Here is a 15,946-nt window from a genome sequence, read left to right on the forward strand (position 1 = left end):
ATTGTCTGGCAGCTGTCATAGGATATAGTGGTGTTACAGTGTGCTTATGTATATGCAGTATATAATAAGACTGGCGGGACAGAACTACAAATCTTTTGGCAGGGATAGGTTCGTGTATATGTCTTTTCAGTCAAGTATTTGCTTGGCTGGAGGCCCACTTTAAATATCAAGTTGTCCTAAATTTCATAAATCACAGGTGGAGGTGGTTGCATCACTACGTAGTGGCTTCTCATTTCTCTTATGTATTCAGGTGGCCTGGTATTTGCATCTGAAGTTATAACAAAGACAAAAGCCTCATTTCACATTACCTCTTTCTCTGAAATGTAAAATAACAATTGATGTTCTTGTTGCTGCCATGGCTGGTGGACAGAGCTAGGAGCCCAGATGTAAAAGAACCCATAATACTGGACTCCAAAATGAAAAGAAGCCAATGAAAAAGGTGGGAAGAGGCTCAAAAAAGAAATGTTTCCTAAAATTTCTTCTTGTCCATAACAGCAAAAGAGGAAACTTTTCTTTTACTTTAAAACCATGGTCGGTAGAAATTACTATTGGATTTATAATGGCTACTATATGGGCAACGATGATTTCTTCCTTTAGCACACCATTCATTTAGGAGTCACATGTCATTCCATGAATAAATGAGAAAATACTTTTGCATATGTTTAAGACTCCAGCCTTCTTTTTTTTCAGTTGTGTGTTGTAAAATAAAAGCACATTGACACAAAGGGGTTGATTTACTACAGGCAACTGAACTATTCACATTGCAAGGGAAGTTGCATTTTGCAAGGGAATTTGTCACAAAGCTTAGTAAATGTGGTGAAGTTCAACTTTGTAAAGAGCACACAATCATGTGCAAGGAAAATAAAAAACATGATTTTTGCTTGTGCACGAGTGGATGATGAAAGTCAATAAAGCGTCACCTCAATCACCAAGCTCTGGGGTTAATTCCCTTGCAAAGTGCAACTTCCCTTGGAGAGTAAACAGCCAATTCTTTTTTAGTAAATCAACCCCAAATCAGTAGTAAAGCTAAACTTCAACAATGATCTGTATTGCATTAACATTTGTCTAGCTTGGCATTATATAAGTATGAATATCTCATACCAGACAGGCTGCTGGGGAAGCTGACAATCACTGTAATAGTCAGGGCTACTACAGTTATGGTGACAATCATATGGGTCCTGTGTGAGAGATTTCCTTTCTATATAGTAACTACAGAGGTTCATTCACTTGGCACTGCCACAATTCATAGAACACCTTGTATTTTTTTCAATGAATTCAAGGCCTTATCTGATTGGATGAAGTATAGATCCTGATGTCATCATCCCTCCTCCACCATGTTGAGTCAGAAAACACTGTGTATTGAAAAAATACACTGGGGTTGATTTACTAAAACCAAAGAATGCAAAATCTGGTACAGCTCTGCATGAAAAAAAGAAAGGAGAGAAGGTGCACCATCTAAATGTAACCTGTATTTATAACTGAAATAAGATAGGATAAATGCACTCACTTTTATAAGTCAGGATTAGATTGGGAATGGGATCCACTGGGAGATGCAGAGATCGGCAGGGAAGTGGCTGATGTAATGCAGAGGTCGGCAGGCAAGCAGCTGGAACAGACAGAACTCGACATAGAACCGGCTGAATGGTAGATGGGAGGATTGCTGTTGTGCCTGGAGTTGGAGTGCAGGCTTACAGCTTCCTGAGTCCTCGGGTGGCTTGGCTTGGATCGGCTGCACTCGGGGGTGGAGAAGATGACGGCAGCATGTCAAAGGGGGCGTGGTCAGCTCTACATATAAACCAATCAGCTTTCTGTTTTTTTTGTCAAAGCTTAATTGAACGAGCTGAAGTTAGAAGCTAATTGGCTACCATTTAAAGCTGCACCAGATTTTGCACTCCCCAGTTTTAGTAAATCAACCCCAATGTGTTGCATGATTGGTTGAGCAAGTAAATCCCAGTGTTCTGTGTGCAGAGGGGAAGCCGCAAACACAGAACCCCTGCAGGACCTGTACTACAGCAGTGACTACTACAGTGATTTCTAGCATCCCCAACAGCCCATCAGTTACGAGGTATGCATTCATTGTGCCTAGCTGAATCAATGAAGGTACAATGGATATAGAAAAGAATCACCCCCTTTAAGATAATCACATTTTGTTGCTTTGCAGCCTGAAATGAAGACAGACACAGTTTTTGTTTCATCCAGCTGTATTTGCTCAGTGCAATTTATAACATCCAAGTGAAAGATATAACACCAACATGTCAGAAATTTACCCCCTCCTAAAAATGACTTGTAAACTCAATGAGGTGTAGCTGATCACCTTCTTAACCTCCCTGGCGGTATTCCCGAGTGTAGCTCGGGGTAAAGTTTCAGTACCAAAAGCGGTAACCCCGAGCTACACTCGGGCTTACCATGCAGTGCTGCATAGGGAGTCCCTGCAGCACTTACCTTGTCCTACGCTCCCGCGATGTGTCCCCTGCAGCGTCCCCGGCCATCTCCTCCGGCAGATGCCGGCATCCGGCTTCTGTGTTCTGGTCCCTGTGACGTCGGGACGTACGGGCGCCGGCGGCGGCGGGAAATTTGAAAATTAAACAAAAATGTCATTTTTTTCAAAACGATTTTTCATAGTAAAACATTGCTGTTTCAACCCATTTCACATACATTTTGTCCCTAGTGCTCTGTCCTGTCCCCTGTCTGCATTTTGAATGTTCTTTCTGCCTGGAAACTTAGAAAAGTTCACGGCATCCAAAAAGTGTCCCTTTAGGTCAAAAGCGGGTTTAGATCAGCTAGAGAACAGCGATAGTAAATCAGAACCACTTGCAGAATTGAGTGATAATGATTCGTGGAGAAATTCGACATCAGACACTGAAAACAATTTTGCGACTTTGCTCAGCAATGTGTGAAATATATTTCAAATTTCAGTGTTTTTGAATTAAATGTAATATTATTATTTTTTATGATTATTTATTAAATTATAATTTATGATTTTGTGTTTCAAATTTGATCATACCCGGGATGTTTAATAGACTCTTGTTCGGACAGATTTCAGTGAGTTATTCCTAAATATTACAGCCTACAATAAAAAAACTACATGTTTCCATGCAGAATAATGGTACCGCTTTCAGCACCAAAAATCTGAAATAATCATACCGCTAGGGAGGTTAATGGCACACAACATTCTGTTTTTGATTTTTTTTTTTATTTCTTCCACGTTGGTGTTATATCTTTCACTTGGATGTAATAAGTTGCACTGAGTAAATACAGCTGATAAACCAAAAACTGTCTTCATTGCAGGCTGCAAAGCAACAAAATGTGATTATTTTAAAGGGAGGTGATTATTTTCTATACCCCCTGTATGCAATAAAGATCATTTCAGGAATTCAGCTATAAGAAATTGAACATGATCATGTTGCAGTCATTTTCAGCTTTTGTATTCCTCCAATTTTCAGTCGGTATTTGATATACTGTATCCTAATGAAGTATTGGGCACATTTTGTGGTTGTTCTTGGATACTGTGCATTTTCTGAAATTTTAAACTACTTTACTACATTCATGGACTGTTTTCAGAAGTACATGTGTTCATTTTGTTGTTTCAACAGCTTGGCTAAACCTTGTCACATAATTTCATGCAATTTCCTTTGTCTTTTTATTTTGTTATTGATATGCATAATTCCTATGTATTATTCTTTATAATACTACTATACTATTATGCTTTGTAATCTATAACTATTGACTGATTTGAACTCACGTTTGTATTACATTTCTGTGGTGACTAGATTGTATTGCACATGCTATGATAGATGGACAAGAAGCCATCAGATTATTTACTCATCACCAGGGCATATTTCGACTCATTTCAATCTTCAAACATTTTTCAATGTCAAATCAAGGAGTTGGCATGTGTAGTAAATCATTGCTTTTCCTGTAATTGTGACAGTTTACATGGAGAGATCAGAATGCACCATACTGATTATACATTTCAGCAAGTACTGCAGTGCCCTACTTTCTCTTTGGTGACTCTTGGGGAGTGTGTGTGCATGTGTGTAGTGAAACCCTTAACCGTTTCCTGACTATGGGGATGCTGTGCCTTCATTGGTAGCTGAATCACTTATTGGCATTTTTATTTCTGTAACGGCTTCCTGCAAGAAATAAAACTTGTGATTGAGACTGTCAGGGAAAAGAACTTGTCGAAACAAGGAATACCATCGCTGGTATTGTGAAGTCTTGGAAACTGATAGGTTCTTCACTTCTTCTGTCCAAATGCAGATCAGAGGGGGGTTCATTTACTAAAGACAAATAGGCTGTGCACTGCAAGTGCTCTGAAAGTGCATTTGTTCTAGATCTGAGGGGAACATGCAAGGAAAACAAAAAAACAGCATTTTTCCTTGCACATGATTGGATGAAAAAAATCAGCAGAGCTTCACCTCATTTCAGAGCTTCCCCTCGGATATAAAGCAACTGCACTTACAATGTACAGTATATTTGCCTTTAGTAAATCAACCCATTGTTTGGTCAGAACACTGTTACCAATGTTTCTTTTAAACTGGGAACAGATCATTGGCAAATAATATATAATTCAGGTCCTGACACCCTGAAAATAAATATCTTCAGGTATCTTCAGCTTTGTTGGGCTGCATAGGGAAGAATGTGAGGAGCTCCTGCTGACTTTCAAATCTTATGCTGGTGTGGATGTCTGAAGTTCAGAGACACCTTAGACATTTGTGCTAGTTTTCCTAATGGTATAAAGGGAGTTGTTATGGCTTTTACTATGTGACCATTTTAAATACTGCTTAGGTAATGTTTAGTGATTTACAAAGCTTTCCAGAAATTATTTATGGGTGGTCCTTTGAGATGCATCTGACCAACTGCCCATAACTCCCACTGATTAAAATAAGATCTATAGCTGGAATGAACAGTGTCATCACTTAATGGACCTTGATGAATCACTGCTGGCATGTTAATATTATTAGATTAAAAGCTCTGTTGACAGCGTGATAAACTTATATGTTTATGCACAACAACAGTCAACCTCTTCTGCAGTTTAGTACATCATCACTATAATAAGCTATGCCTTGAGCAGAAGTGTTGTTTCACTGTCAAACGCATAGACTACTTAGCTTTTTGTAGTCTAAAGCAGTGGTCTCCAAACTGCGGCCTGGGGGCCAGATGTGGCCCTTTGCTTTCTTTTATCTGGCCCTTGGGGCATTTATTCCCCCACCATCAGCAATAGTGGGGCATAGCTGACACCAAGAATGGGGAACTATTCCTTCCACTGACACCAATAATGGGGCATTATTCCTTCCACTGACACCAATGATAGGGTGCTATTCCTCCTACTGATACTAATGATAAGGCACTATTCTGCCCAGTGACACTAATGATGGGGCACTATTCCTCCCACTGACACCAATGATGGGGCACTATTCCTTCAACTGACACCAGTAATAGGGCATTATTCCTCCTACTGAAACCAATGATAGGGCACTATTCCTCCTACTGACAGCAATGACGGGGCACTATTCCTGCCACTTACACTAATGATGGGGCACTATTCCTCCCATTGACACTAACAATGGGGAAACTATTCCTCCCATTGATACCAGTGATGGAGCATTATATTTCCCATTAATAACAATGGTGAGGCATTGTTTACTCCCACTGATGCCAGGACATTTTCTTCCCCCAGTGGCCACAGTCTGGCCCTCCTAAAGTCTGAAGGACAGTAAACTGGCACTTCATTTATAAAGTTTGGAGACCCCTGGACTAAAGAGTACCATGAACAATAAGCATGCTTTTGAAAATGCTGGCTGTTTGGTTTTATTACTGATTTCTGTACTTTCTGAAACACATGTGTAGCACTACCCTCGCAAGGGCCGCTTGTATGTTGCCCTGGTTTCCCCTTGCTTTTACCAACAGCAACGTGCACACACACACTTTTGCTTGTTGTCTTCAATGACCAGTCTAGGGGATATTTTGTTTTTGGAGTTTAATTGTAGAACTGGGGATAGAGTTGGGGAATTGTTGTAGGATACTCCAAAATTAGAGCTATTCACATTGAGGACATCTCTCAGTTGAGCAATGTAGAAGTCCCAGCTAAGAGAAGATAGCAAACTTCCTTGTAACATAAAGCACCAATGAGTTTTAGGAGTGAGCCAAGTCCCTTTAGCTGTAGTAGTAGTAACAGGGTTGAGCTCCTCAGGTACACGCCCGTTACGGCAGACTGCAACAGTCTAGGAGTAATAGCAACTAAGCAAAGTCCTTTACAGTAGCATCAATTGGACAAGCTCTTCAGGAATACTAGTCTGTGTTTCCTTTCTCAGACCCACGCTGGCTATCAAGCACCAGAGGAGTAGCAAAACACACAGAGCCCCCAAGATCGCTCCGTGTCTGTACTCACAAGTCCATGGACAGAATGGTTGCCACCTTCCAATCTTCCAAACTACTCTCTCCAGTGATACTAGACAGATCTTTGGCAGACAGCTCCCCTCAGTCAGCTCACCATGAAACCAGGGTCACTTTTTCTAAATTTAGGCCCTCAGCTCGACCCACCAGAGACCACATGACAGCAAATGCCAGGTGAGGCAAGCCTGCCTCCAGCCTGGTTTGGTGCAATCCACTCCCGGGAAAGACACCGAATGCATGTTCTCTCAGAATATAAATACCACTCCCAGTATGCAATGGGTTCACCCTGCCCTGCAATTGGCCAGGGCTGTATCCATATTCATGCTGTTCATTTGCTTAGAGCCTACCCATGTTCTGGAAGGCTCTCATAGCTTCCTGAAGGTGGGCAGAACTCAGACAAACCCAAACAACACCAGAGAATCATGAGCAGACTTGACTCACAGCACTCTGTTAAGCAGAACACACTAAATTTCCCTGACAGCCTTTCTGGTAAGCAGAGAAACACAGATATGCCTAACCTAACTATACAAATTCTAGCACCTGACTAGGAGGGTCCTACTCATGTATCAAAAGAACCCCACTGTGTTGATAGTGGAGTTTGGTTCTATCAGGTCGCCAGAGTTTTGACAAAGCTGTATCAAAGTGTAATCTTAACGGTGGAGCTGCTCTTGTAAACCTAAACAAACAATCTAGTACAAAAGTATAAAGCAGCAATATGGCCTTTGTAAGTCATAGTGCTGCTTTTTAAATGAAGCCCTTAGTGTTGCCACGTGGGTAGCGAGAAAACTCAGTAACAGGTGTGGCATACAGTGGGGGTTATTTACTTAAACTGGAGAGTGTAAAATCTGGTGCAGTTCTGCACAGAAACCAATCAGCTTCCAGGTTTTATTGCCAAACCTTAACTGAACTAGCTGAAGTTAGAATGTGATTGGCTACCATGGACAGTGCACCAGATTCTTAGTGCTCCAAGCTACCACAGTGTGTCTCTCAATTCACATGCTCCTGGTTTCCAGTAGTAGACACTCTCTTGACGTCTGTTAGAAGCAAACCTCCATTCCCAGAAAGAAATTCTCTGATTACCACATGTTCAACTTTATTCAACTGTAAATGTCCAGAGTTAGTGGGAGAAAAAATGCACCAGTGGGGGAAAGAGGAGGCACTGGTGCTCAGTAGAGGGAGAAGGGGGACATTGGTATGCTGTGCATGTAGAGAGGGGCATTGATGCTCTGAAATGTAAATGTCCTTTGAATACCAGTGCTTTGATTGCTGTATTACTTCACAGTTTATCAGGATGCTGAATATTTCAAATAAGGGCAGGCTACAGGGCTTTAGGATAGTTGCACATCTCAAATTCTGTTATACCTTGTAAACTGAATTGAATATATCTCTATTATGAGATCCTCAAATATAACAGCAGTATAATATTTATTAGCTAACACATCCATTAAAAATGCGATATAAAAATAAAATGAGAAAAAAAAAACCCCTCACAAATAGCTATCAACATCTTAGCAAGGGCATATGCTAGTCCCGACAGCAAAAAATCAGAGCAGACAGAGCCAGGAATAGTTTTCAAAGCAGGGATTTAGGTCTCTTTCCCACTGGTTGCCTATAATGGGCTCTAGATCTGTCCTTGCACAGATGGCAGCATTTTAACTACATAGCAGAAATGACAGCCTAGGAGAATGTAAACATCGAGAGGATAGGTTAACTGCAGGGTGTTGATTGAATCCAAATGACACTGAAGTGTTGATCTAACACATGGTGGCACTTGGATAGTATATGGTAGAATTAAATGGGCCACCATCCATTGATACTTAAGGGTTTATTTATTAAATTGGTGCAAAGAGCAATACTTTTCTGCAGAATAAATCAACTAATTTGAATTTACATTGCCTGCTCAATAGTTTTTATTGGAGTTTTTACAAAGAGCAATGCAGATAGATACACTGCTCAAAAAAAATAAAGGAACACTTTTTAATCGGAGTATAGCATCAAGTCAATCAAACTCCTGGGATATTGATCTGGTCGGTTAAGTAGCAGAGGGGGTTGTCAATCAGCTTCATCTGCTTTGGTGTTAATGAAATTAACAACACATGCACTAGATGGGCAACAATGAGATGATCCCCAAAACAGGATTGGTTTTACATGTGGAGACCACTGACATTTTTTCCCTGCTCTTCTCTGACTGTTTTTCACTAGTTTTGCATTTGGCTAGGGTCAGTGTCACTACTGGTAGCATGAGGCGATACCTGGACACTACAGAGGTTGCACAGGCAGTCCAAGTCCTCCAGGATGGCACATCAATACGTGCCATTGCCAGAAGGTTTGCTCTGTCTACCAGCACAGTCTCAAGATCATGGAGGAGACAGGCAGTTACTCTAGGAGAGCTGGACAGGGCCGTAGAAGGTCCTTAACCCATCAGCAGGACCGGTATCTGCTCCTTTTAGCAAGGAGGAACAGGATGAAACCTGCCAGAGCCCTACAAAATAATCTCCAGCAGGCCACTGATGTGAATGTCTCTGACCAAACAATCAGAAACAGACTTCATGAGGGTGGCCCGAGGGCCCGGCGTTCTCTAGTGGGCCTTGTGCTCACTGCCCAGCACCATAGAGCTCAATTGGCATTTGCCATTGAACACCAGAATTGGGAAGTCCGCTACTGGCACCCTGTGCTTTTCACAGATGAGAGCAGGTTCACCCTGAGCACATGTGACACACATGAAAGAGTCTGGAGAAGCTGTGGAGAATGTTATGCTGCCTGTAACATAATTCAACATGACAGTTTTGGTGGTGGGTCAGTGATAGTCTGGGGAAGCATATCCATGGAGGGACACACAGACCTCTGCAGGCTAGACAATGGCACCCTGACTGCCATTAGGTATCGTGATGAAATCCTTTGACCCATTGTCAGACCCTACACTGATGCAGTGGGTCCTGGGTTTCTCCTGGTGCACGACAATGTCCGGCCTCATGTGGCGAGAGTATGTAGGTAGTTCCAGGAGGATGAAGGAATTGATACCATTGAATGGCCCCCATGCTCGTTTGACATAAATCCAATAGTACACCTCTGGGATATCATGTTTCGGTCCATCCAGCGACGCCAGGTCACACCTCAGACTGTCCAGGAGCTCAGTGATGCCCTGGTCCAGATCTGAGAGGAAATACCCCAGGACACCATCTGTGTTCTCATTAGGAGCATACCCCAACATTGTCAGGCATGCATACAAGCACTTGGGGGCCATACAAACTACTGAGTACGATTTTGAGTTGCTGCAATAAAATTTCAGTAAAATGGACTAGCCTGCTGCCTCATTTTTTCACTTTAATTTTCTGGGTGTCTTTGAATTCAGTCCTTTGTAGGTTGATACTTTTCATTTCCATCAAACGATGGGGAATCCTTACGTTCCTAACACATTACCAAATCCATATCAGTATACAGTAGATATCCAGCATAATATTTTTCCCCATCGAGATCTGATGTGTTTTCAAAGTGTTCCTTTAATTTTTTTGAGTAGTGTATATATACCGCATTTAGTTTCACAATAAAATGTGAACTCAAGGTCCACGAGTCAGTTATAGCTGGACAGAGAATCTAGCAGCTTCGCAGCCCCAGGATCCATGCAATGAACTAGTCCAGGGCAGAAGGCTTCTGGGCTTGTCTGTTAATGTACAATAAATATTAAGCTGGAATAGACTAGAACTAGTATTAAAGTACAAGTTTATTATACTGACTCCCAAAAGGGAGTACAAGAGAAATAAGTAAAAGAATATGTATGAACAAACATCAGGTGGGAAAAGCACTACAAGTAAGAAGGTAGGCACAAAAAGTGGAGGTGAGAGGGTGTGGAGAGTCTCCCATCCCCAGGGGCTTACCAAGGCTTCAGGATTATGTTGGGAGTAGGCTCAAATTTGCAATTCTTTTGTTTAGAAAATTAGTGTTATTAAAATTGCTTACTGGTTGGTGCAAAATTCATAAGATCTGTTTGTTGTTTTGTCTAAGCCAATTTACTTCCTAAAGTTCCAGTTTCTATTATAATGACTGCAGACCTCCTGTGAAATGGAATCTTACTGTATATAGGTATTAGGTATTATTAGGTAGCCCTGTGGTGAACGTATATCTATGTTATCTTTGCACTCACCTTAGAGAACCATGGGAAATCAGCTAAGATATTCCAGCACAAAAGGTGAAATTCACCTCAAACATTGTTTTTTTCAGGTAATTTATTGTGGTTGCACCCAAATTGTACTAGGCAAAGATCTGTCTTTTATTGTTGATATGTTGGGTGTCATTGACATATCAGCATACTGTAATATTTGAACAGACAAGTGTTAAAGGTTCAACTACTCCCTTAGAAAGGAACTACAGTCCTCTCTGTACTAGCTCCACCCCCCTCCAGCACCACCATCATGGTCTTGGCAGAGCCCTTTGGTATATCTGTGCAAGCACAGAAGGTTTCCCGTGCATGCGCAAAGACAAAAAGGTTTGGGACTTTTATAATTGAAGATGTTCGGTTAAATATGCATATATACAGATGCACTGAAGGGCTCACTTGGTACCCAGAGCCCTGTGGCACATCTACACACATGCAAGATGGGTGGGGGACACAAGCATCAGAAGTGCTGCTTTGCTGAACAAATATACAGTCAATAAATAGATAAATAAATGAATTGATATCTAAGTGTGAGAGAGGGAGGGGGGAGGAGGCAGGGCATTCTTACATGTACAGTAGGGTGAATGTCTACTTTAATTTCTGATCCCAGTATGTTAGCAGACTGCCATAATGCTGTTATGGCAGGACTAAATGTAAGGGGAATCTCTTTATTGGAATCCTGATTAGCAGTAAACCTGACTTTTTTTTAATCCTTCCCCCACACTTTCCAAAACTATGTAGCGCTACCACTGCAGGAGCTGCTTGGTAATTAGAATTTTCTGTTCCGCGCCTTGACTCCAAGAACCACCTCAACCCCTCTGACACACCTAGTTGAAAGAAAGTTACTGCAAGCACTTATAAGAACATTAGTATAGATACATTTAACTTGGATATAAATTAGCACTAGGAAATAGACACAAGGCCGTTTAGTGGTAAATTAACTCCATGTACAGGTTAGAATAAAAGGTGGCTTGAGCATAAATGAACACACAGAAGGTAGGTTCAGACACAGTTCTCTAGACAGAATAATCACTATGTCAAGGTAACTTGGAATAGAGTTTTGTACCACTAGACTGGGATTAACTCATAAATCAGCAGTCAGCAATAAACAGTGCATATAAGCATTAATTGTAATGTGAATAATAGTAATACTATAATTAGTCTAGAATGAACTTTAGGAGAATGATTCAGATATGGTGCAATGTCCCTTGAGAGGTACTTCTTAGGATAGACAGAAGGTGAAGGTCCAGCAGTCTTTGGTCCTAACTCTTCAACCAGCTAGCGTTGGGGCCTTGTTGTACCAGTCAAGCCTGTAGGTAGGCAGTATTAAGACTACTAGGTGGCTGTATGGTCAGTTCCTAAAGGATTCAGCCACTTTAGCAGCAGATAGTAAATCCCCACAGCAGCAGCTCACCAGTCCCATTAATATTGCAGCTTATCATCCGGTCACACACAGTGACTCACTTTCTGCTCTGCAGGTGACTCTGGCTGCTGGCACATCTGGACTCCAGATCCCGCTCAGGCCACCGATATACAGCAGTGATGGTGCACACTGGACAGCAATGAGCACTGCCCAGTCTCCGTCACACAAGAAAAAGTTATGTGCTGTACAGCCTGGGAAAATGCAGCTCTTTTTCCTCCTCCTAGCAATCTTTTTCTGGAGAATATAGTTCAAAAGCTCTTGATTACACAGTAGGTCTATCTCCTCTGGACTTCAGGTCCCACAGTGCAGTGCTACCTGACTCTGTCTGTGGAACTCTTTCTGCTCAGCAGCTCCTTCCTCTTGCTGAAACAGCTGTTAACCCTGTTAACCAGTTCACCACTGCAGAGCAGCAGCTACAGAGAGCAGCTGCAGCCAGTGTCTCTCCCATTCTCATTCTTAGCCAAGCACCTGGCTACAACTAGAAAAAAGTTCTTTGGCTTGATATATTTTTTAACAGTTTTTTTTTCTATTATTGAGTGTTTCCTTCTTATCCTGTCCCAGAGACCAGAGATGGTAAGAAGAAATCTCTCCAAAGGGAGGGGAAACCTCCTGTTAGGATAAACATGATAAGCAGACAGGGTGCAGGAATGTGTTAAAAAGTAGTATATTTTATGAACCACAAACGATATCAAATTCACATTTGGGTAAGTGTCTTGGAGCATAAGGAGTCTACCTTGTTCAGTGTGCCAAGATGTCCCAGAGTTTCACAGAAGCTGGCAGGCTGTTAATAAATGTTCTACTTTTTAACACATTCATGCACCCTGTCTGCTTACATTTTTTGTAGCTGGATCACCCCTGATCTTCAAAGGGCCTGAAGGAACTGTTGTAACTTCCCTCTTTATGAATTTATACACTCTGTGAACTAAAGGGAAAGAGAAGACTTTGCAGGCTGTATGACGTGAACTACCTCTGTATTTATTTACTCTTAAACTCTTGTCACTGAAACAGGCATTCCCAATTAAAGTTTAATCCTTGCCCCCCATCCTCTACATCAGTAGCCTTTAAATTTAGTAAAAGACCATTGATGCTTCATTCTAAGATGTGAATTCTAGTGCCCTGTGATTAGAGGGGAGCAGCAGAAATGCCTTCCATAAAAAATAAAGCTTTTTCGTGTCTGTGAGTTCCATAGTCTTCTCAGCCACAATCAAACATGTTTTCTTATAGTATCAATTGTTCTTATACCCTATAAAACGTATGCACTTGAGCTCCACAGTGGTTCTTTCTTAGTGGACAATAGAGTCAATACATACACAACCACAAGGCTTGGAAATTTTCATCTTATAAACAAAATTTGACTGCTGTTCTCTATATATGTCGAGAGTGTAGGCAGAGCCAGCTGATTGGTACCCAAGATAGAGTAAAGGTACACAGTGACCAAGAAACGTGGCACAATTATTATTTGGATAAGCAGAAGTAACAGATAACACGCAGAAGACAGTGGCAAGGGCTCACTTCACAGTTCCAAACAATGTGGCAATGGAGCCTTAATATCTCAGGCAACCGGTTACAATAGCTCTTAACAATGTTTGCAGTACTTTAACATAGTCTCTTTGCTTGAGAGGACACTTTGACCGACTTACGTTTTTGAAGCAGCATCTGATAAAGGCAGTGGCTGGTAGACAGGACAGTGGTGCAGACTCAAATGGTAAAATATAAAGTGCAGCACTAAATAAATGATCATCAGACTTATAAATACGTCCAAAGGTTCGTACAATAAGTCGACTCATAAGTGGTAATGAACGGGCACTTCCACAGCTGTAGATATCTCATAAAAGCTGGTGATAGAGAAAATGACAGAAATACGCACTTACATAGGAAATGCGCATGATATATCAATCAGCCAGGATGTCACACAGCGGGTGCAGTTTCCCTCAAGGAAAAGGTTGTCATTAAACAATAATCAGCTGGGCTCAGAGGACTTCCTTAGGATATGGGTGAACCACCTGGATCAAGGGCTCCCTCCTCTGGATGCTGAATGCAGTGAAGGCTGTGTATGTAGATCTAATAACCCCTTAAAATGGGGCCAGAAGAAAGGAAGTACTAATAGTGTAGTATTCCAGGACTTTATTGGAGCAATAATTAAAATTTGAGCAAAATTGTAGGTCAGTAGTATATAGGCTAGAGCCAAATGACAGATTAACAGAAAGTGCTATACAGACCTAAAGTAAGATGGCTGCCGGACCTCCTCATGGTCCAGGGTGGCAAAAAGGGGCGTCACACGCTGTCAGCTCCTCCTGGTGCAGACTTAGTAAAGTAATAGGAATATCCTTGTCCCAACTCTCTAGAGCTCCCAGATCGCAGAGCCAAACCTGTGCCTGCCCTACACTATTCTGCCCTACACTATCCAATTTGCAAATGCATGCCAACTGCAGTGGTATTTATTAACACCCCCCTCACTAAAGATGGCCACAGAGGTCAGCCAGAACAGTTGCGTCCAATCGGACCGCTGCTCCCCTGATGTCCATTTCGGAGGCTTCAGAGGAACAAAGCTCTTCTCAACCTCCATTCCCATCTGCACAGCGGCCAGCTGAACAGCACCTCCTTTAGCAGGGAAGATAAACTGCATCTGCCTACAATGGTCTCTGGCAAATTCTTGGAAGGAAACACAGAATAAAACCATTATAGACATATGAAGTCTTCAAACTGTTGTTCATGTTGTGAATGTATAAAAATAGGTAGAAGTTGATGTCTTTTTTCAACCTTGTATCAACCACTATAACACGATTGACTAGGAGGACGAAGGAAGGAATTTTTGTGCTTTCCTTCAAAATACTATTTTGGGTTCTTCTAATATGAATGATCACACAGTAATTATCTGAAAACTTCTATTCAAAACAGCTTTTCATAAAACCGTATGCTTAAAGTACAAAACACTATCTAATTAAAAGTGCTTTGAAATTTGGTTTATAGATATGCAAAGCAAACTTCTATAAGAGTGTGCCAGTTCTTACATGTTGGGATTCACATGGTCAAGCTTTTAGTGGGATAATTAAGTCTTTGAAATACCCCATGCAGAAATGCGCGCAATATGTGTTTTTGTATGTCCAGATCCATAAGGAGTTTATGACAGAGCTAAAACTGCTAAGCTGTTAATGTCAGCTCCATTTACTCTATTGTGCTTTTATCTGTCAGCCTAATATGCTTATTTTACAGGAAGAAGCTTTTGGTACCTCCTGGGCTGATAGCAGATGCTGAGCTTAGCTTTTACTTCAGGAGTCACATCTATCCAATCCATTTTTTTCCTTTTGGGAGAGTAATAAATGTACAGTAAAGCCCTGCGATGAAGAACTCCAGGGCACTCGCCAGCTCCACGCTGTTTGGAATTAAAATCTCCAATCTGGGGTTTCTCCTGCATTGTCGTTTTTAATGCCACTCCTACCCTGATGTCAAGTCGACAAGGCGTTCATTTTTGGTTTCAATGCAAAAAGATGAAAAAAGATAATGCATCTTTTTTTCAGAAATAATTTCCTCTATTATTATGTGTGAATAGCTGTAGGTCCTGATCTCTTACAAATTTCTCATTTTAATTAAGTCTGGTTTATACATTCTAGATGAGGCTAGAAAGTAGTCCTGTGCCAGCTCTGAAGATGCACTACAAGAGATAAATACTAATATATTTAGCTTTCAAGAGTATGGCATTTCTGCGTGAGGTCCGTCTCACTTAGTTCAGCCTTTTATATGAACATTTGTGAAAAATGTCCTTGTTATGGAAACATTTTTGCTTGTTTCACCTGGGGTATCCATATACTGTGTAACCAACACATCCTACTTTTACATGCTGGATGGTGGAATTGCATGCATTTGTAAATTCCAGAGAAAGAATCTGGATGTAGAGAAAGCAAACAGAGGGTCAGTCATCAAGGGTAAAAGTAGTCATGGCAACAATAAAGTGACAAGATTTTACCATTTCATTC

At 41.3% G+C, this 15,946-nt stretch overlaps 1 protein-coding gene across 2 annotated transcripts in view; it reads left to right on the plus strand.

The window, feature by feature from the left end:
• The window catches only part of RGS6 (regulator of G protein signaling 6), a 577,949-nt gene that overhangs the window by 86,239 nt on the left and 475,764 nt on the right, over positions 1–15,946 (plus strand). The gene's annotated exons all lie outside the window — the stretch shown is intronic.

Source organism: Staurois parvus, unplaced genomic scaffold (genome assembly GCF_062004578.1).
Source record: "Staurois parvus isolate SC_StPar_1 unplaced genomic scaffold, SC_StPar_1.0 ptg000414l, whole genome shotgun sequence".
Taxonomy (NCBI): Eukaryota; Metazoa; Chordata; class Amphibia; order Anura; family Ranidae; genus Staurois; species Staurois parvus.